The 23,271-nt window shown below is 39.8% G+C and overlaps 1 long non-coding RNA gene across 1 annotated transcript in view; it reads right to left on the bottom strand.

The window, feature by feature from the left end:
* LOC110267986 overlaps positions 11,682–23,271 on the bottom strand; it is a 17,689-nt gene continuing 6,099 nt past the window's right edge. Inside the window, exons 2-3 of the long non-coding RNA XR_002355979.1 lie at positions 18,521–18,531; positions 11,682–11,693 (exon numbers count right to left, since the gene is read on the bottom strand). This is a non-coding gene — a long non-coding RNA (uncharacterized LOC110267986). The remainder of the gene's footprint in view (positions 11,694–18,520; positions 18,532–23,271) is intronic.

Raw genomic sequence — 23,271 nt, 5'->3', positions numbered from 1 at the left:
TATATATATATATATATATGAGAGCATATTATATATGAGAGCATATTATAATCACATCCTATAAATAAAAAAGCACTAGTATATTAAATTGAAATAGCTAGTAGGATGGAGCATGCAAGATCTGATTAATTAATCTATTGTAAATTGTAATTAGGAGTTTTATGTGCTTCCTTAATCTTAGTGAGGTTAATTTTTTTTAATAGAAAAAGACTGTAAATTCAGATTGTTCAATTAAATAGATCTAAGAATTAAGAGAAGGCTATTCACAGAGGAGGAAGAAGAGTGGTTATTAGCAACAAATTACATTTACAACAATAAATGAGTCTTCATAACGAAACTGTTTTTGGGAAGAACAAATAATGTCCTTAAGAATCACTGGCATATCATAACGGTATGAAAACAAAGAGAGCATCTAAGTTTTGTGGGAAAAAAATCTTTCAAAAGACATGATTTTCAATAATAAAAGCAGAGTTACATGAAGCTGGGTGGTACAGAGGAGGCAACAGTAGCAGCGATGACAGTAGTTAACAATTAACAAGATGAGAGTTGGATGAAGAAGAATTTGGGTAGCAATAATAAAATGTTGGAGTTAGAAATTAAAGGTGAGGTAGGTTATAAAGAATAATTTAAAAATTTTGAATAATTTTTTAGAATTTGAATAATTTTATTTATTAAAATTTTTCTTTCATTAATATATAGGCAATTATACTTTTTTATGAATAGTGTTACGGTAGGTGACCGGAGATTGATGGGCTGGACGGTGCTGGTTGGCCCAAACGTATGAATGAGGAGGATTCCTGGTGGATCCGCAACTCGGTATCCTCCGACTTGTGAGTGCGCGGAGGAATGGGGGGTGGTACCTGCAAAGACATTCCGATGCCTAAGTTAGCAAGGGCGTGAGCAGGTTTAGAGTGTATTGGGTCTTAGAGATACCTGAGGGGTGTCAGTGTATTTATAGTGGTGAACCAATAACCACCGTTGGGAGTAGTACCACTTTTCTAGGGTGATAACCGTCCCTTTATCTTAGGGAAGTTAAGATATGACTTTTTTTACCATCTTGCCCCTAACGTACTTATAAATACTTTCCCTCTCTTTCATTGTTTCGTTTCTGCGATTTTTCAAATTTCCCCTTCATTCGTTCGTGCTGTGTTCTTGTATCTTCGAAGGCTTTTCGTTTCCTTCAACCCTCATTTTTGGATAAAGGTTAGTTCTTTTTGTAACATGCTTTTCTATTTGCATGCCTTCATTTTGTAGATAGGTTGGTTTGTAGACTTCAGTTCCGTACTTCCTCCTTTAGAGACCGTGTTTTTTATTTTCCTTTTCTTTTTCCCTTGTAGGCTTTTTGCTACCTTTTTAAGAAAAATAAATGGCTTCCGTAGATATCCTTTCTCAATGGGTTGATGTCACGGTCCTAGGGGAGGAACCCTCGGTCGATACTGAGTTTATCACCAACCTTCGCACTCACCACAGAATTTGCACTTCTGAGGATGACGAGTCGAAGTATGAATTGGTAGTCCCGGGTCCTGAAGACCGGGTTTGCTTTGGGAGGGTCAATGAGGCGGTCCCTCATTTTTTCTTTATGTATGAGTGCATGATCACTCGTTTGGGCATTTTCCTCCCTTTTTCAAACTTTGAGATATCTGTTTTGCATCACTGCCGAGTTGCCCCTACCCAGCTTCACCCCAACTCTTGGGATTTTTTGAAAATTTATCAATTTATTAGCCAGGCTTTGGAGTTCCCGACTTCTTTGAAGATTTTTTTCTATCTCTTCCATATGACCAAACCCTTCAGTGGGCTAAACAATAAGCAACAATGGGTGTCTTTCCGAGCCATACAGGGTCGGAGAGTTTTTACCCTTTTTGACGAATCCTTCCATGACTTTAAAAATTATTTTTTCAAAGTTCAAGCCGTAGAGGGTCACCATCCCTATTTTCTGGATGATAATTCTTCTCCCCGATTTTCTTTATACTGGTTGGAGGCCTCCCCCTGCGAGAAATATGGTCTGGATGACCTGGATGAGGTAGAAGCAGCCATTGTGGGGTTCCTCCGAGAAGTGTGGGGGAGGGCCCCATACTTGGACACAAAAAAGTTTCTCCAGGGGTCTCCGACCTTTGTCCAGGCACAGCTAGGTAGCTTTTATTTGTTTGTTAGATTTCCGACTTGTCTGACTGACTTTTCCGACCTGTCTGATCTATCTGTTATTGTCCTTTCAGAGATGGCAAAGGCAAACGCTCAGGAGTCCTACCAAAGGGTCCAGGAGGCTAAAGCAAGGTCTCGCGCCAAGACTGGTGGCGCCAGGGCGGTCATCTCTCCTCCTCCTCCTCCTCGAAACGTTGGGACTCCCTCTCAGCCCATTGTGATTTCTTCTTCAACTTTCTCTCAGCCGCCCCCCTCTGCTCGACCTTCTCCTGAGCCAGAGAATAAGAAGCGCAAGACCTTAGAGTCTGGCTCTTCTGGTGAGGTGAAGGCGGATGCTCTTGCATTCGTCCGAAAGAACATCTATCCCCATGCTCGTATAAGCATGGATGATGCTTCTGTTCGGCGCCATTTTACCACTCTGGTTGAGGAGAGCCTCAAGGTGGCGGGGGTTTGTGGCAAACTCTTAGATATTTTTGAGAAGGCTCTTCTCAGCTCTTTAGGGATGACCTCGAGGGTCGAAGATCTGGAAGGAAGGCTTCTCATATATCAGGAGCATGAGGGGAAGTTGAAGGAGGAAGTCGCCAAGCTGAGGGAGGAGAGAGATAACCTCCGGGAGAGGGAGAGGAAGTTGCAAGCCCAATGCAACATGGAGGTCGGTTTGAGGAAGACAGTACAGGATAGCTATCAAAGTTTGTTTAATGATCTTGTGTCTGTGAAAAATGATCTGCTGAATTCTCGGAAGGCATACGCCGAGTTGGAGGACTCTATTGCTGATGGCGCTGAGGAGGCTTGGAGGATCTTTAAGGAGCAGGTCGGAGTCATTGCTCCTGACTTGGACCTTTCTCCTTTAGACCCTGATAAAGTTGCCATTGGTGGTGCCATTGTGGATCCCCCTGTCCCCGAGATCATTTCCGAGTCAGACTTGAAGACTCGGGGGCAAAGGATTATAGAGTCTCCTCCTCGTTCTAAGGATGCCCTGAGTTCCTCCACAGTTCCTCTGACTTCCTCTTCATCTCCTATGGATGCCTCTCTTCCCGGTCCTGGTGGTGCCCCTTCTGGCTCTGGTGATGGTGATCCATCTACTCTCCTTCCTAAAAAATAATTTTGTTGGCTATATGGGGGCCCGGCCTGTGGGTCCCCTCTTTTTAAACTCTTTATTTAATTTTGGTAGTGCGTGAACAATTCTTTGGCCTTTTAAGGCCGTAAACAAAACACTTTTTAATACCCTTTTTTGATAAGGGTTTAAGTTAAAAAATAAATACCCTTTTTTGGATAAGGGTTTAAGTTACCTTATGCATGCATGTTTCTCTGATTTCGAATTTCCCTTTGATCTTTTCTGAAAAAACCTTTTCTTTGGCTTTGTCTGCCTTTCCGAACCTTTTTATTTTAAGGATCTTTAGGATAGCCCTTTAATCTTTTCTTAGGTTTTTTCCTATCTCTCTTCGGTTATTCCTAGTACTCAATTTCGTTTCATTGAGTTTTTATGACTTAGGCTATTTTCGTGATTCATTTTTCTTTTACTCGGTTTCCCATTCCGACTTATGAGTCGGGATGTTTCCAAGTTTATCATGATCAACTTCTATAACCTCTTTACACCGACTTGTACCTCGTCGTTTTATCCTGACGACCATCTAGGTCGGTTCATGGGATTTTCACGTTTTGTCGAGCTTAAGTCGGCGCGTTTCGTCGAAAGAAAAAACAAAAAAGGAATTTGCAAGAGATATATATGAAAAAGATCTTTTATTAATTGGGGAGGTACCTTATTGCTACTAAGGGTTTTTGACAATCTGTTTCCCTTAGTCTCTACTATGATGCCTCGTTAAAAACCCTTCTCCAGAAAAAACCCTTTGGTTTTGGGAAAAAATCGTGAAGTTGGGAAAAGAGTACATCAGGGAATAGAGTTCGCTTTTAGCTATAGTACCTTTTCATATTACAAGCATGCCACGACCTTGGTAACTCGGTGCTGTCCAAGTCGGTCACCTTATAATAGCCTTTTCCTAAGACCTCATTGATTTTGTATGGTCCTTTCCAGTTTGCAGCGAGCTTTCCTTCTCCTGATTTATTGACTCCAATGTCGTTTCTGATCAAGACTAAGTCACTTGGGGTGAATGCTCTTCGAATGACTTTCTTGTTGTATCTTGTAGTCATCCTTTGTTTCAACGCTGCTTCTCTTATCTGGGCTTCTTCTCGGACCTCGGAAAGTAAGTCGAGCTCCTCTTTATGCCCCTGTATATTTCCGATCTCGTCATGGAAAATCACTCTTGGGCTTTGTTCGTTGACTTCTATTGGGATCATGGCTTCTATGCCATAGACTAGTCGGAAGGGTGTTTCTCCAGTGGCGGATTGGGGGGTTGTCCTATAAGCCCATAGTACTTGTGGGAGCTCTTCGGCCCAGGCTCCTTTTGCATCTTGTAATCTTTTCTTTAGCCCTGCCAGTATGACTTTGTTGGCCGCCTCGGCTTGCCCATTGGCTTGCGGGTGCTCCACCGAGGTGAACTGGTGTTTGATTTTCATACTGGCTACTAGGCTTCTAAAGGTAGAGTCGATGAACTGAGTTCCATTATCTGTAGTGATGGAATAAGGTATCCCATACCTTGTGATGATATTTTTGTAGAGGAACCTTCGACTCCTTTGTGCGGTGATGGTGGCCAATGGTTCAGCTTCTATCCACTTTGTGAAATAATCTATTCCCACAATCAGGTATCTGACTTGTCCTGGCGCTTGGGGAAAAGGACCTAACAAATCCATTCCCCATTTTGCAAAAGGCCATGGAGAAGTGATACTGATTAGCTCCTCCGGGGGAGCCACATGGAAATTTGTATGCATTTGGCATGGTTGGCACTTTTTCACAAATTCCGTGGCATCTTTCTGCAAGGTCAGCCAGTAGAATCCAGCTCGGATTACTTTCCTGGCTAGTGACTTTGCTCCGAGATGATTTCCGCAGATCCCACTGTGGACTTCTTCCAACACTTCGGTGGTTCTTGAAGTCGGTACACACTTTAATAATGGTGTTGATATCCCCTTTCTGTAGAGGATATTTCTCACCAAAGTGTAATGTTGCGCTTCCCTTCGGATCTTCTTAGCCTCTTTCTCCTCCTTGGAGAGGATGTCGAATTTTATGTATTCGACCAAGGGGCTCATCCAACCGAGGTTTAATCCGACTACCTCAAGGACCTCCTCTTGTTTGTCTTTTTCTTTTACTACGGAGGGTTTCTGGAGAGTTTCCTGGATCAGGCTTCTGTTATTCCCTCCTGGCTTGGTACTTGCCAATTTGGATAGGGCGTCTGCTCTGCTATTTAGATCCCGAGTTATGTTTGACCTCAGTTTCTGCAAAGCGCCCAAGATGTTCCAGAGTTTTTTCCAAGTACCTTTTCATATTTGGGTCCTTTGCCTGATACTCTCCACTTATCTGGGAGGTTACTACTTGCGAATCGCTGTATATCATCACTTTTGTAGCACCGACTTCTTCCGCCAGCTTCAATCCCGCAATCAAGGCTTCATACTCTGCCTGATTATTTGAAGCTGAGAATTCAAATTTGAGGGAAACCTCTATTTGGGTCCCTCTTTCGTCCACCAATATTATGCCTGCACCGCTTCCTGTTTTGTTCGAGGATCCATCTACATAAAGTTCCCATGTAGTTGGTTTTTTCTCTTGGTCTCCCGCGTATTCCGCAATGAAGTCGGTGAGGCACTGGGCTTTGATCGCCGTCCGAGTTTCATACTTCAAGTCGAATTCGGAGAGCTCTATTGCCCATTGAACCATTCTCCCTGCAACATCCGTCTTTTGGAGGATTTGCTTCATGGGTTGGTTCGTGCGGATTCTTATTGTGTGAGCTTGAAAGTAAGGCCGTAGTCTTCGTGAGGCTACTACTAAGGAGTAGGCAAACTTCTCTAGTTTGTGGTACCTTAGCTCAGGGCCTTGTAGGACTTTACTGATGAAATATACTGGGTGCTGTCCGACCTCATCTTCTCTTATCAGGGCCGACGAGACGGCCTTATCTGCTACAGATAAGTATAGGACGAGGTCTTCCCCAACTATTGGTCGGGTCAAAATAGGAGGTTGGCTTAAGAATCTTTTGAACTCCTGGAACGCCTCCTCGCATTCAGGAGTCCACTCAAACTGACATCCCTTTCTCAATAAGGAGAACAGTGGGAGGGATTTTAGTGCCGATCCTGCCAAAAATCTGGAAAGGGCTGCAAGTCGGCCATTCAGCTGCTGGACCTCTCTTAAACAAGTCGGGCTTTTCATCTCCAGGATAGCTCTACACTTGTCAGGATTGGCTTCAATCCCTCTTTGTGTTAGCATAAACCCTAGGAATTTTTCTGCCTCTACTGCGAAGGCACACTTTGAGGGATTTAGTCTCATCCAGTGTAGCCTTATGATGTTGAAGACTTGTGAGAGGTCTGCCAAGAGATTGACTTCTTTCTTGGTCTTTACCAGCATGTCGTCGACGTACACTTCCATTAAGCTTCCAAGGTGAGAGGCAAACACCTTATTCATCAGCCTCTGGTATGTGGCCCCTGCATTTTTCAATCCGAATGGCATGACCACGTAGCAGAAATTAGCTCTGGGCGTGATGAATGATATTTTCTCCTGGTCTGGTTCATACATCGGGATTTGGTTATATCCCGAGTAGGCGTCCATGAACGACAAGTATTGATACCCCGAGCTGGAGTCCACTAGGGTGTCAATACTTGGCAGTGGATAAGGGTCCTTGGGACATGCCTTGTTTAAGTCGGTGTAGTCGACACACATTCTCCATTTGCCATTTTATTTTTTGACTAGCACTACATTGGCTAGCCATGTTGGGTACTTGACTTCTCTAATGAAGCCGGCTTCTAAGAGCGCTTGTACTTGCTCCTCTACTATTAGGGCTCGCTCGGGGCCGAGCTTACGTCTTCTTTGTTGTACAGGTCGGGACCCCGGGTAAACCGAGAGCTTATGGGACATGAGCTCGGGATCTATCCCAGGCATGTCGGAGGCCTTCCAGGCGAAGAGATCGGAGTTATCTCTTAGGAGCTTAGTCAACCCTTGTTTTAGGGTTTCCCCTAGGTTGGCCCTTATGTGAGTATTTTTTCCCTCCTCTTTGCCGACCTGTATTTCCTCGATTTTTCCTCCCGGTTGTGGACGCAGCTCCTCTCTAGCCCTTGCGCCTCCGAGCTCTACTGTGTGAACTTCTCGGCTTTTTTCTCTCAGGTTTAGGCTTTCATTGTAGCATTTTCTTGCCAATTTCTGATCTCCCCTTACCGTTGCTATTCCCGCTGAAGTCGAAAATTTCATACAAAGGTGAGGAGTGGATACCACCGCTCCGAGTCAATTAAGGGTAGCTCTGCCAATTAAAGCATTATATACTGACCCTACATCGATGACTATGAAGTCTATGCTCAGAGTTTTTTATTTTTCCCCTTTTCCAAAAGTGGTGTGGAGGGGCAAAAACCCTAGTGGCTTTATTGGCGTGTCGCCTAGTCCATATAAGGTGTCGGGGTAGGCTCTTGCCCATCTTCTTTTGTGAATGAAATGGTAGGGAGGTCGGATGACTCTCCTCTGACCTGGTAGACTCTCTTGAGATGTCTTTTGCGAGAGGATTTGGTGAGTCCCCCTCCCGCGAACCCTCCTGAGATCATGTGGATATGGCTCTCCGGAGTCTGCGGTGGTGTGTCTCTTCTATCCATATCATCTCGCTTTCTCTTCCCATGACTGTCCGACCTTTCTATGAGATATCTGTCGAGCCGACCTTCCCTAGCCAGCTTTTCTATCATATTTTTAAGGTCGTAGCAGTCGTTTGTGGAGTGACCATATATTTTATGGTACTCACAGTAGTCGCTGCGGCTCCCCCCTTTTTTATTTTTAATGGGTCTAGGGGGTGGCAGCCTTTCAGTATTACAAATCTCTCTGTATACATCCACTATGGAGACCTTTAGAGGAGTATAAGAGTGATATTTTCTTGGTCTATCGAGACCGATTTCTTCCTTCTTTTTGGTTTCCCTCTCTCTCTCTTTTGTTGAGGGAGGGTGCCCAGGTCGCCAACTCAGGTCTCTTAACTTAGCGTTTTCCTCCATGTTGATGTACTTTTCAGCTCTTTCCTGTACATCACTTAGAGAGATGGGATATCTTTTGGATATGGACTGTGAGAAGGGACCTTCTCTGAGCCCATTGACTAACCCCATTATGACTGCCTCGGTGGGCAGGTCTTGAATCTCTAAACATGCTTTGTTGAACCTTTCTATATAGGCTCGTAAGGATTCTCCGACCTCCTATTTTATTCCTAGGAGGCTTGGTGCATGTTTAACTTTGTCTTTCTGGATAGAGAACCTCATCAAGAATTTCTTTGAGAGGTCTTCAAAACTGGTAATCGACCTCGGGGGGAGGCTGTCGAACCACTTCATCGCTGCTTTTGACAAGGTTGTCGGAAAAGCTTTGCATCGCGTAGCATCAGAAGCGTCAGCCAGATACATCCGACTTTTAAAGTTGCTCAGATGATGCTTTGGATCAGTGGTTCCGTCGTAGAGGTCCATATCGGGGCTTCTAAAGTTTCTCGGAACTTTTGTCCTCATTATGTCCTCACTAAAAGGATCTTCCCCCCTAGGGGCGAATCTTCCCTACCGTCACGGGTGTCCCGACCTTTGAGGGAGGATTCTAACTTTAAGAGTTTTTCCTCTAACTCTTTTCGTCGATCCATCTCCTCTCTTAGGTGTTTTTCTATTTCCCTTTGTCGCTCCCGTTCCTGTTCTAGTTGTTCCAAACGACTTTGGTGGACGTGGACTAATCCCATAAGCTTAGTTACGTGGGACTGTCCGTCTTTCTCTGACTCACGGCCTTCAGAGGAATTCACCTTCGGGGTTTTGACTCCGGAGGTTCCTTTTTTGTGTTGATCATTGGTTTCCTGATGGAGGGTTAGGTCTGCGTCATTATTTCCGGTATCCAGATTCTCTTGATCAGAATCTGTTTCCACATGACCCTCCTCAGGGGATCTGTCCGCCATCACTGGTTGATCTCTCGGGTCCCCGGCAACGGCGCCAATGTTACGGTAGGTAACCAGAGATTGATGGGCTGGACGGTGCTGGTTGGCCCAAACGTATGAATGAGGAGGATTCCTGGTGGATCCGCAACTCGGTGTCCTCCGACTTGTGAGTGCGCGGAGGAATGGGGGGTGGTACCTGCAAAGACACTCCGATACCTAAGTTAGCAAGGGCGTGAGCAGGTTTAGAGTGTATTGGGTCTTAGAGATACCTGAGGGGTGTCAGTGTATTTATAGTGGTGAACCAATAACCACCGTTGGAGTAGTGCCACTTTTCTAGGGTGATAACCGTCCCTTTATCTTAGGGAAGTTAAGATATGACTTGTGAAAGTGGTTAGAGAGATTCTAGGGGCAGTTACTCATTCAAATGAGCACTTATCTGTCAGCTAACCCTCGTTCCCGACTTCTTTAGAGCAAGTCGAGACGAGTACCGACTTCGTAGTGGCTGATCTGGTGAAAGGTGAGGTCAACCCTTTGGGTTGGGCCTTTTTACTTGGACCCTGGGCCTTAATCGTTGGGCCAGGGTATGAACAGATAGATATTGAATATTTGTAACTAAAAATAATAATTTATTTTTATAAATATTTTTAAAATATAATCCAAGTTAACAAAGACAAGTTGAATGAAACAATAAAGATTTAAACAAATGAGAGATTCTATATCAGAAAAGCTCTGCACACAAGTCATTAGGGCTTGTATGCTTTACAAGTTAATTAACAAATAAACCCCAAAAACGCGATGCAAGGTCTACGTTCTTCTTCTTCTTCCTCTTCCTCTTCTTCTTCTTCTTTTCTTTCGTTTTTTGCCTTCTCTTTCTCCTTCTTCTTCTTGCCGCACGTTCTTCTTTCTCTTCCTCTTCTTCTTCTTCTTCTTCTTTTCTTTCGTTTCTTGCTTTCTCTTTCTCGTTCTTCTTCTTCTTGCACGTTCTTTTTCCTCTTCCTCTTCTTCTTCTTTTCTTTCGTTTCTTGCCTTCTCTTTCTCCTTCTTCTTCTTCTTGCTGCACGTTCTTCTTCGTCTTTCTGTTATTCTTCTTCATTTACGTGCTTTTCTCTCTGTTTTCTTTCTTCCTTATTCTCGATTTCCATTATTTTTTGACATCAAGCTCTGAAATCGTTTTTGAAGAAGAAGAAGCAGCAGAAGATGAGGAGGAGAAAGAGAGAGAGTTATGAAATATGCATAAGGTGCACTTCAACGAATTTTGGGTGTATTTCTTAAATCCTTTGGGTGTATTTTTGTAATCCTTTGGGTGTATTTCTGTAATCCTTTGGGTGTATTTCTATAATCGTTTGGGTGAATTTCTGTAACTGTTTGGGTGTATTTCTGTAATCCTTTGGGTGTATTTCCATAATCGTTGGGGTGTATTTCTGTAATCATTTGGGTGTATTTCTGAAGTTCCATTATCTTCAAATTTGGCAAGAAAATTGTTTTCATGGAGGAAGAAAAAGAAGAGTCGTTCATAATGCATGGTGAGTAGCGCGCTTTGGAAACAGGAAGTTGTTGAATAACGTGCGTTTTATTTACTCTTGAATGTGGAAGTGTGTAATGCGTTAATTAAGTGTAATGCGTGTGTTTTATTGGACTTGTAAGACTTGTAAGCTAAAAATACTTGTATGTGTAGCAGGTCTCGATTCTATATATAGTATGAATGGTATAAAATATCCATACCTATAGATTCTAGGTGTATCACCTCTTTGTGCAATGCGTGATTAAAATTGGTGAACACAATATATCATCAGTTTGATGGAATAAGACAGCAATAATGTTTTCCTAAAACCATTTTGTCTTAGATTTTTTTTTAAATTTAAGATAGGATTATTACATTTATTGTAAAAATGAGTACAAAGAAGTTCTTTACAAGACACACATAAAAAATAGAAAGGGTCATCCCAAAAGTTAGATAATAAAACAAACATTAAGAGAGAAAAGAAAAATTTAGTGCTACTAAATTAGCTTGGTTTTGAAACCATATTTTTCATTGAGTTCCACTCCTTCTTTTCATACTTCTTGAGGTGTCATTTTCCTTTTTTCAAAAATCCATTTGTTTTTTGCCACTCATATTCTTCATAGCAGGGTTGCTATTAAACTACTCCTCATCCGAGTATTAGATCTTCTATTCGTCCCCCTTATAACCACCTTCTACGATGTGTGAAAAACTTCATCATTTTTCTCTCAAATTCCGCCATGCATGTCAAGAAACTGCCACGTAAGCTTCGAGTGTGGGTAAGAGACAAAGCACTGCATAATTGACTCTGGAGCTTGGTTGCAGCGAGGACATATTTCAGAGATTGTAGTCAGGGACGGATCCACTTTTATAGGTGTGGGGGCAAGCGCCCCCACTACAATTTGGAATTTTATTAAGTAGTATATAATAAAAATATTTATTTGCCCTCACTAAATTATTAAATTTGACCCCACAATAATTTTTTATTCAACTTTTGACACTTGATAGTCAATTTGAGAACTTCATATTAGATGTTCATTATAATGATCAATTTTTAAATTTAAATAAGATTGGTATTCTTTCTTAAAAATTGACTCGAAAGAATATTATCTATCCATTTGTGTTTCTTCTTTTGAAATTAGCTTTAGTTTTTTTCATAATAATTACACTAATTGAATGAATTTTTTCAACTATGAATATCATCAAATAGCTAATTGTATGAAAATTGAGTTTTAAATGATTGTTTAACGACATATAAAAAAAGACATTTTGATTATATTGTCAAGGTTTCAAAATACGATTTTAAATTATGTGTTATTATTTAAATTACTATTTTAGTATTTTAATTTGTCATTAGATATTTTGAAATCTAATTATATTATACAATAACAAAATATAATTATAACAACAATTATACTATGTATACATAAAATAATCACTTGTACAGAATAAATCTTAAAATACAAATTTTGAAATACAAAATACACATTAAAAATAAGTTAATATATGTATTTATACTCAAATTTATAGTAGATAATTTGATAACTAATTTTTTTTATATAAACGTAATATTTTTATTATAAAAATTATTATCATGTTATATATATTTTGCCTCCACTATCAAAATTTTCTGGATCCGTCACTGATTGTAGTTATTCTTTTGTGCAGTTTCAATCGGACACGGAGCCCTCCATGGAGCGTTTTCCACATATGAACCTTTACTTTTTTTGGTGTCTCCAAGTCCCATACAGAATTTCATAGAGCTTTGTTCTTAAATCTATCAGCAAGAAATTCAATTGGAGGATGGTATAGCTGGAAAGCAATTCCATAACCTGAACTGACTGAGTAAGCTCCTTTTCTTTCCTTGCTCCATATCAATTTATCACCGTTTTCATATATCTTGACTTTGTGAATTGATTGTGCAATTTCTATTGAGAAACAACTATTAATTAATTGAAAATTCCATTCCTCCGAGTCTATCATCAGTTTAGAAACCCATATGAGGTTTGGCTGAATTTGAATGTGTTACTTGGCTATTAAAGGTGCTTCTTTGTTAACCCAGTTTGCTTCTCAAATGTTTACTGAGCTCTGTCTCCCTACTTTCCAAATTTCCCCTTGTTCAATGATTTTTCTCCTTTTCAGTAGACTTTTTCACACTCGTGAAGGATTATTCCCAACACCTGCTTTCAAGAAATCACAGTATCTGAAATACTTGCTTTTAAAGACTCTTGTAACCAGTGAATAAGACTTTGTAAGAAATCGCCACCCTTGCTTTTCTAACAATGCAAGATTGAAAGCTTTGAGATCTTTAAAACTTATACCTCCTTGATATTTTGGTCTACACAATGTGTCCCAACTGATCCACTGTAGTTTTCGTTCATCATGTTTTTGACCCCACCAAAACTGCATTAATTATCTTTAAATGTCCTCTATGAATTTTTCAGATAGTTTGAAACATCCAAAGGTGTAGATAGGGATGGCAGCTCCAACAGCCTTTATCAGCACCTCTCGACCGCTTACTAATAGTAACGATCTTTTCCACTGTTGTAGTTTTTTTTGCCACTTTCTCTTTTACATAACTAAATGTAGATGTTTTGGATCCTTGTACAGTTGTAGGCAGACCCAGATACTTATCTTGTGTTCCCACATTTGAAACTTGTAGCAAATTCGTCAGTCTTACCCTTTCTTGTTGCGGTGTGTTACGGCTAAAGAAAACTGCCGACTTGGCCAGGTTAATTTCTTGACCACTTAATCCTCCATATATCTGCAAAATATTTAGTACGTTCTGATAAGAAGTAGAATTTGCCTTTGTGAATATGATTTAGTCATCAGCAAAAAATAAGTGGCTTATAATAGGACAATTACTGTTGATTTTTAAACCAAACAACTCATGATTCTATTCTCCTCTGTGGAGCAGAGATGGCTTAGCCCCTCTGTGCAAAGTATGAAAAGATAGGGAGAAAGAGGATCTCCTGGCGGAGACCTCTTATAGGTTTAAATAAACCTTTAGGTTGTCCATCCATAGTAACAGAATAGGAGACAGTCATCACACACTCCTTAAGCCAATTAATGCACCAGTTATAAAAACCCAGTTGTTCCATCGCCTTCCACAAAAAACTTCATTTCACTTTGTTATAAGCTTTACTCATGTCTAGTTCAAGTGCCATATCCCAATCCCCATTTCTTTTATTCTTCAAAAAATACATATATTCATGGGAAATTAGTACATTATCTGTAATAAGTCTGCCTTTAATGAATGCACTTTGATTGTCACTAATCACTTTATTCATAAGAAATTGCATATGATTCACCAATATCTTTGAAATAATTTTGTAAAAGACCAAACTTAGGCTAATCGGTCGTACCTAGGTCATTATTGTAGCATTAGGAATTTTTGGAATTAGACATATATGAGTATGATTGAAGGATTTGAGCATTCTTCCACTTGAAAAATTTTTTTGCACTGTTTTAACTGTCTCTTCTCTAACAACACACCAGAAAAATTGAAAAAATTTTGCTGTAAATCTGTCTTCTCCTGCGGCTAAAAATGGATTTATTGAGAACATTGCTTTCTTGATTTCAATTTTAGTTACTGGTATTGTAAGCAACCAGTTATTCTGCCATGTTACTTTTTTTCTCATAGTGGAAATAGCTGTTGTAGGATCATGTATATCTTGCGAATTGAAAAGAGACTCAAAATAATGTTGAGCTACCTGTCTAATACCTTCTAAATCTGAATGTATTGCTCCATCTTCACCTTCCAGCTGCTAAATTCTATTATATCGGTTTTTGATCTGTGCTTTGAGTGAAAAAAATTTGTATTTTGGTTTCCATAACTAAGCCATTGAACCCTTTCCTTTTTTCCGCCAGAACATTTCTTCTTTTAAGTATGCTTCTGCCAATTCCTCTTATAAAACCAGAATCTGAAGCTTGTCCACCTTATTGTCTTTACCTTTCTCTTCATCAATTCGCTATTTTAGATCATTAATTTGTTGCAGCGAGTTGCTACCCTAGCTCCATTGCCACTCAACCAAGTGATGATGACATCTTTTGAGTTTGGTGAATAATTGAAACATTGGAGACCCTTGCACCCCTTCTTTCCATCCTTCTCTAACCATCCGTCCAACTTCTTCCTCCTCACACCATCGCTCCTGAATTCTAAATCATCTTTTGATCCTCCTCTGCTCCTCCTCCGTGATCAACAGAATAGGCCTATGATCTTATCCTTGATCATTTAGGTGCACCACGACAGATCTAGGGTAGGCCTCGTACCAATTTGATGTAGCCAAATACCAATCAAGCCGCTTTCGAACAAGGTTGCCTCCATATTGCCTATTACTCCATGTGAATCTACACCCTTAAAACCCCAAATTCACCATACCACCCATGTTGAGAAAATTATTGAAACCTTCAATAGATGAGGTTGATTTTGATCTGCCCCCTCATTTTCATGATACGCCGTTATAGCATTAAAGTCTCCCATCATCACATAATCACCTTCCAACATTGCTACTAGATTTAATAGCTCTTCATATTGCTGATTTCATTGATTTTCATCACTATAAAGGTGAACTCCCACTATATGCCACTTCAAATTTCTTATTGAATCCTCCCACCTCCAATGAATGAAGTATTCTCCATTATTCATCACTGTAATATCAGCAATACTTTTCCAAGCTAATGTTAAACCTCCTGCCATCCTTTGTGGTTCCACACAATATACCTTTTCAAAACCAAATGTCTTACAGTGCATAGTTACCATCAAAGAATTGTTTTTAGTTTCAGACAGAAACAAAACCTCAGGGGAATGAGATTTTTGGATCTCTTTTATGTTGTGAACTGTCAGGGGTTCCTCAAATCTCGACAGTTCCACATCACTGTCTTCATTGTTCGTGGGGTGCCATTTTTGGGTTGGCACCCACCCCGTATTCGGCATTCGTTCTTCATCATTGCACTGCTTCTTTGTTTGTTACTCCTTTTCCATCCTCCTTTTTCTTTCTTTTTTCTCCACTCAATCTGCTGTTACCTACCTCTCCCATCTTCCTCGTCATATGTTTAATTTTAAGAGTTTTGCGTTTCTGAATTTTCACACCGGATTGTTTGCCAATGTGAAAACTATGTTTGACAGCCTCTTCTATCTCTAGCCATTTATCCACTCGTTGTCCCTCTTTTCCCTCATAAAGCGCTACTTTTTTACTGGTTATCTCCTTTTGAACACTAACTCTATCACCTTGAACCCGCCTATCCCCATGAGTCACCTTTATTTTCCTCATTTTCCACCCCCTCCCACATTCGACCAGTTGATATACAATCATCTAACTCTTTTCCTCGACTACTCTCTTACATGGACAGATTAGCGAATCCTTTGAGCAAACTCACTGGAGTTGGTTTGTGTGATTTCTCCTTCAAGCTTGTTTCAACTTTAGGCATATTAGGGTTACAGTTCTCTTTTTGCTTCAAAATTTTCCATCCGATCTGCTCTACCTTTAGCCAATTTTTCCACCTTTCTTCCATAACATCTCTTGTCACCGAGTCCTCCAAAAACCTTCCACAGCTCCTAACTTCATGACCTAGGTGTCCGCAGTAGTTATAGAAGCACCCAATCTTTTTATACTTGATAGAGAGTTCAATGATCTTTTTGTTAGGACCAACAATCCTCAATGATCTCCTTAGAGCCTTTGTGACATCCAATCTGATCTTCACTTTCAAAATACAATTCTCTTTGCTTTTCATCGATAAAAAGTCTATGTCAATCACTTCTCCCATATTACCTCGTATTTTCCTCCTAAGCACCTTAGTTTTATAGTGTTCAGAAATCCCCATAATTGCATCTATATTGGAACCAGATACAATTCATTATGTTCAACATTAACATCTTTAGACCACCTCTGTAGATTGATTAAGTAGTTCTTAAATAACCAGGAAGCCCATCTTTCAATTCTTATCAACGCAGTTTCTTTCTCAAAAAAGAATTGAAAGACATTTCCTCCTTAATCCAACACCTTAAAGCCATTAGGTTGAGACCAAATTGATCTCAATGCTTCTTCCATTGTACCTTGGCTGAACGATCTGTCAGCAAGAATTCTGCCAACTAGATTTTTTGCACAGGTCTTCGAACTCTCTTCCACCACCGTTTCATAAAAAAAAAAACTCCCTCCTCATCTTCTCTCCTAACCTCCTCTTTCCTCACATTCCTTTTTCCGCCTGGAGTATCCATTATTCTTTGTTAGAGTACAATACGACTTGAATTTTATTAGCCAATGTGAGATCAGCCGTGATAAGAGAATTCTTCCAAATAAAAATTCTAACAAAACATTTTTAAAAAAATCCTAAAGGAACGTTTTTTGGAAAATCCCAAAAGGACACGAGCTTTGTTAAGTTGTTGACCCCTTACTTCATCCACCTCCAACACACCTTTACTACTCTTTTCCTCTTACACATTTTTCACCATACACATTCCCTTTCTTCATTTAGATTTATTAGTGCTAATGAGACCTACCTAATAAAAGTGTTAGTTTAATGTTTTTGCTAATGGACTTAATGTGAAAAACGAACAGTTTTAATCTAATAGATTTTAATAATTTTAGTCTTTTAAGCATTAATTTAAGTGAAATATTAATTATAATATTAAAGAATATATATAGCGCATATAACCAAAAAATTATTTGTTACTGTTCACATGGCTTATATAGTTGACAAAGAAATTTTGTATTAGGTCCTAGGCTTTAGGGTAAACTCGAATAATTTTGTCGTTAACAAAAATACACTTAAATTTTTTTATCGATAAAAATATTTTTAAATAATTAAAAAATACTATAAAAATATCTAAAAAAATATTTTTTTTGAAAATAACAAATAACTCTTTGTTCATACACTGGCCCAACACTAAGACCCAGGTCCAAATACACCAAAAGGCCTAATCCAAAGATTGGCCTTCGTTATTCACCGACCTCTTGGACTCAACACAGACTTCTTTCCAAAGAAGTCGGGTTCAAGAGATAGCTGGCAGATAACACTTATTCAAATAAGTAACTGCCCCTAAAATCTCTCAACCCACTTCTAGAAGCTATATCCCAACAATCCCTAAATAAAGGGACGGTTATCCACCTAAAAAGGTGGCACTACTTCAACGGTGGTTATTGGATCACCACTATAAATACCCTGACACCCCTCAGGTATCTCTAAGTTTCAATACATTCTAAACCTGCTTAACCCCATGCTGGCTTAGGCATCGGAGTGTCTTTGCAGGTACCACCCCCCATCTCTTGGAACACATAACTCGGAGGCGGCTCCCAGACGTAAACCAAGTCGGAGACCACACTCCTCCAGCGCTTGGGCCTCACAAACAAGCCCAACCACCGTCCGGTTCTAGGTAAGCCCCAGAATATTGGCACCGTTGCCAGGGACCTGGTGCTCAACTCTTGATAATGGCAGATGATCAACAACATAGTCAGACAACCACTCGACATGAATAAGATGCAAGCATGTTAAAAAGAAGCTGGAATACAGTTTCTATGGATACCAGAAATCCCGTAAAAACTTCTCCCAATGGACAGAGGATATCAAATAGGGATGATGATTCTACTTCTACAGTTAAATTGGATTAAACAAAAGAGAAGAAAGCATCGTCCTAAGGCTATTGTAGAAAGCAAACCAAGACGAACTCGAAAGCCAATTGAATAAAAGAATTTTCAATTCAGAAAATTCAATGGCAAAATAAGTTATGTGAAAAAAAAAAGATGAACTCGAAAGCCAATTGAATAAAACAATTTTCAATTCAGAAAATTCAATTGGCAAAAGAAGTTACGTGAAAAAAAAAACGAACTCGAAAGCCAATTGAATAAAAGAATTTTCAATTCAGAAAATTCAATTGGCAAAAGAAGTTACATGGAAAAAAAATAAGAGGAAAAGGGAACGTAACTAAATCCCAACCTCTTCGTGAAATAGGATGGACAATGACATCTGTGTCGACTTACAATCTCAGAAAAATCCATGATACCCACTCATGGAATGGAGCAGTTGCATGTTCCAAATACACAGCATCAGCCAATTTGAAGGCAACCCAATCCGACAACGGAGTGATGAATCCAGGCTTTTCTTCAGTGGATTCACATATCAATTACAATAGAGCAGTGAATAACACGGAAAATTCACATGGCACATCTTTCGTTGGTTGCTCACAAATTACATCACTGCCAATGAATATGGAAAGAAATAATCATGTGGTAGAATTTGATGTCGTTTGCACACCAATAAAGATGGATGTCTTCTAGGAAGAAAACTGGAATCCGATCCAAAGGAAAAAGAAAAGTTGGGGTGACAAAGGCCCAGTCTTCATTGGAGGGGATGATCTTTTATCTAAAGAGGTCATGCATACAAAGGTCCTAAAAAATTTTTCAACATCCCAACATGGATCCCTATGATGGATCTACTGATCCATATAACTATCTCAGCAACTTCAAAGAAGTCTGTAAGGCCCACATCGGTTGGGGAGGGGAACGAAACATGCCTTATAAGGGTGTGGATACCTCTCCCTAGCATGACGCATTTTGACGAGTGAGTGTGGGGGGCTTCGGCTATCATCCCTATCGTCAAAGGCAAAACCGTGAGGCCTTGTGTGCCAAAGCGGACAATATCGTGCTAGCGGGTGGTCTGGGCTGTTACAAAGTCCACCAGGTCGGAGAAAGCTGTATAAAATCCGACCTCTTTTAGAGAGCTCATGAAGTAAAGTCCGATCTCTTTTAAAGGCCAGACTTTACAACAAGGTCGGATGAGCTGGGAGCTCACAAAGAAAATCTGACCTCTTTTAGAGAGCTCATGAAGTAAAGTCCGACCTCTTTTAAAGGTCAGACTTTACAACAAGGTCGGATGAGCTGGGAGCTCACAAAGAAAATCCGACCTCTTTTAGAGAGCTCATGAAGTAAAGTCCGACCTCTTTTAAAGGTCAGACTTTACAACAAGGTCGGATGAGCTGGGAGCTCACAAAGAAAATCCGACCTCTTTTAGAGAGCTCATGAAGAAAAGTCCGACCTCTTTTAAAGGTCAGACTCTACAACAAGGTCGGATGAGCTGGGAGCTCACAAAGAAAATTCGACCTCTTTTAGAGAGCTCATGAAGAAAAGTCCGACCTCTTTTAAAGGTCAAACTTTACAACAAGGTCGGATAAGCTCGGAGCTCACAAAGAAAATCCGACCTCTTGCAAAATTCATGAAGGAAAAGTCCGACCTCTTTTAAAAGTTAGACTCTACAATGAGGTCTAAAACCTCATTGCTCACAAAGAAGAATCCGACCTCTTTAGAGCCAACAAAGGAAAAATCCGACCTCTTTCCAAGCCTGAAAAGAAAAATCCGACCTCTTCTAAGGATCCAAGCTTATGAAGAAAATCTGACCTCTTTTGAGGATTCAAGTCTACAAATGAAAATCTGACTTCCTTTAAGAGCTTACGAAGAAAATCCGACCTCTTTTAAAGGTCAGACCACAATGAGGTCGAAATCTCTAAATTTATAAAGAAAAATCCGACCTCTTTTAGAGCTCACAAAGAAAAATCCGACCTCTTTTAAAGGTCCGACTTTACAACAAGGTCGGATAGGCTTAGAGCTTACAAAGAAAAGTCCGACCTCTTTCTTGAGGTACGACTTCGAGAACCAGATCCCAAGCATAAATGGCCATGAGAAGGTCATACGAAGAAATTTCTCAACTGACAACCTCGTCTTGACCCAAAATGACATCGGGCCAAAATCGGACGAAGAAAAGCCAACACCAAAATGAAAAGATTCCAACAAAGTCACTTAAGACTTGAAAAAGAACTACTACAACATACTCGACTTACTCAAAAACAATCTACTTAGATTGTGCCATGTCTACAACAAAGGGATACTACAGCTAAAAAGCGCACCTTACTCCCTAACGCACATTTTTTCTGACTTGAAGTGACGAGATCCAAAGTGGTGTAAGAAGTTATAAATGCAAATCGTGGTCCGAACTCATTAAGCCACTTGTACTAAATCAAGCTGGCAAGGGGCAAACCTAAAACGAATTGCACAAATAACTTAAGGACAGCGTGATCATAATCAAACATCAACACGAAGAGGATGTAAACCTGACCTCACAACAATTTGTTTAAAACAAATTGAAAAAGGGTGGTGATTTATTATAAGAATGCCTCCTCAAACCAAGAGATAAGTATCCGACCTTACTAAGTTAACACAACAAGTATAAAACAAGTTATTCGACCTCCCAAAAAGAGAGTCCAAAATAACTTGTAAAAGTCACATAGCAACAAATAGTAAGATTCAAGAATGGCATGACTGAATACTCGAGTCCGACTTTATGAAGCTCGACCTCGAGTAGGGGCACTGGCTTATTATGAGAGCCAAGTCCAAAATTATTAACCAAAGCAACATTCTACAATGATGCTAGAGCCCGAAAGAAGAACGTGACCCCCTTCCAGAAATCTGAGAGCAAACTCAGATAAGGAAAGAGCCCTTGAGACAAAGGATGGCTACGAGATTCGCCGCAAAAGATCTCATCTTGATAAGAAAAAATATCAAGCTACTGAGTTCGGGCGAATGAAAGCTGATAACAAAAAGGATAGGACCCTACAAGATTACTGAGATCTTAGGAAAAGGTTATTATAAGGTGACCGACTTAAACGGCACCGAGTTACCAAGGTCGTGGCATGCTTGTAACATGAAAATGTACTATAGTTAAAAGCGAACTCTACTCCCTGATGTACTCTTTTCCTAACTTCATGATTTTTTCCCAAAAGGAAAGGGTTTTTCTGAAGGGGGTTTTTTAACGAGGCATCACAGTAGAGACTAAGGGATCATAGATAGTGAAAAACCCTTAGTAGCAGTAAAAGTACCTTCGCAAATAAATAAAGATCTTTTATCTCTTATAAATTCCTTCTCGTTTTTCTTTCTTTTTACGAAACGCGCCGACTTAAGCTCGACAAAGCGTGAAAATCCCATAAACCGACCTAGATGGTCGTCAGGATAAAACGACGAGGTACAAGTCAGTGTAAAGAGGTTATAAAAGTCGATCGTAATAAACTCAGAAATTATCTGACTTACAAGTTGGAAAAACCGAGAAACAAGGAAACGCATCGCAAAAATAACCTAAATCATAAGAGCTCAATAAATCAAAAATTGAGTATAAGGAATACCAAAAAGAGATCAGGAAACCTATTGAAAGCACTAAGGCAAAAGGCTATCCCGAGTTGTTAAGGAAAACTTAACTTAAAGAAAGGAACAGTCAGCCAAGAAAAATGTTTTTCAAAACAAAGATCAAAAAGATTTTTTCGAAACCTAAAACAGAAAAGCATGCGCACAACAAACAGAGAAAGGTGAATTCCTTCGAACAAGAGCTTCTTCCGAATAGAGGAGAGGAAGTGTGAAAGTTTTCAGAAACGAAGCAAGGAAAGAGAGGGAAAGTATTTATAAAAACGTTGGGGGCACAATGGTAAAAACGGAAGCCGTCATTTAAAGAGAGGCACCGTTCCCAATGTAACTGATCCCCGCGTATGAATACACAAATCCCTAACAGACGCGACGTTTGATTAGACGCGACTGTTGAGAATTTTTAAAAACACGTCGGTTCTGAAACATCACGTCGGTTCCTTATCAGGTCGGCTACGGTCCTGAGTTAAATACTCGACCCCAACTCTTAAAAAGAAATTGGGCTCGAGTAGGGGCACTGTTCATACACTGGCCCAACACTAAGGTCCAGGTCCAAATACACCAAAAGGCCCAATCCAAAGATTGGCCTTCGTTATTCACCGACCTCTTTAGAAGAGGTCGAACTCAACATAGACTTCTTTCCAAAGAAGTCGGGTTCAAGAGATAGCTGGCAGATAACACTTATTCAAATAAGTAACTGCCCCTAAAATCTCTCAACCCACTTCTAGAAGCCATATCCCAACAATCCTTAAATAAAGGGATGGTTATCCACCTAAAAAGGTGGCACTACTCCAACGGTGGTTATTGGATCACCACTATAAATACCCTGACACCCCTCAGGTATCTCTAAGTTCCAATACATTCTAAACCTGCTTAATCTCATGCTGACTTAGGCATCGAAGTGTCTTTGCAGGTACCACCCCCCATCTCTTGGAACACATAACTCGAAGGCGGCTCCCAGACGTAAACCAAGTCGGAGACCACACTCCTCCAGCGCTTAGGCCTCACAAACAAGCCCAACCACCGTCCGGTTCTAGGTAAGCCCCGGAACACTCTTGTATTTGATTTCTATGATTTTTATTTTATTTTTTAAAAGTATTATTGGTTGTTGACAAAAAATTATAAAAAATATATATGTACTTAGCTTTAATCACCAAATTTTAAGAATAAAAATATTTTATTTTTCTAATCATGCTTGTAAAAAAATTACATTAAAATTCAATTGCTAAAGTATTTTTTAAGAATACATATTTAATGTTGGGTATTTTTTTTACATTTTAAAATTATTTAAAGGTATTTTTATCGACAACAAAATTTGAATATATTTTTTTAACAACAAAATTATTCAAATATATTTTTGGTGTTTACCTTTCATATGTATAGGTACATGTCTCTTTTTAATAAAATGGAATAAATAGAATTAAAAATTAACTTCAGTGTTTTTTTTTTTTTAAAGATAAGGAGACTTAAATTCACAATTTTTTAGATAAGTATA

The sequence above is a fragment of the Arachis ipaensis genome, chromosome B10 (assembly GCF_000816755.2).
Source record: "Arachis ipaensis cultivar K30076 chromosome B10, Araip1.1, whole genome shotgun sequence".
Lineage (NCBI taxonomy): Eukaryota > Viridiplantae > Streptophyta > Magnoliopsida > Fabales > Fabaceae > Arachis > Arachis ipaensis.
Note: the sequence above shows the minus strand (reverse complement) of the source record. Positions and strands in the feature narration are given on the sequence as shown.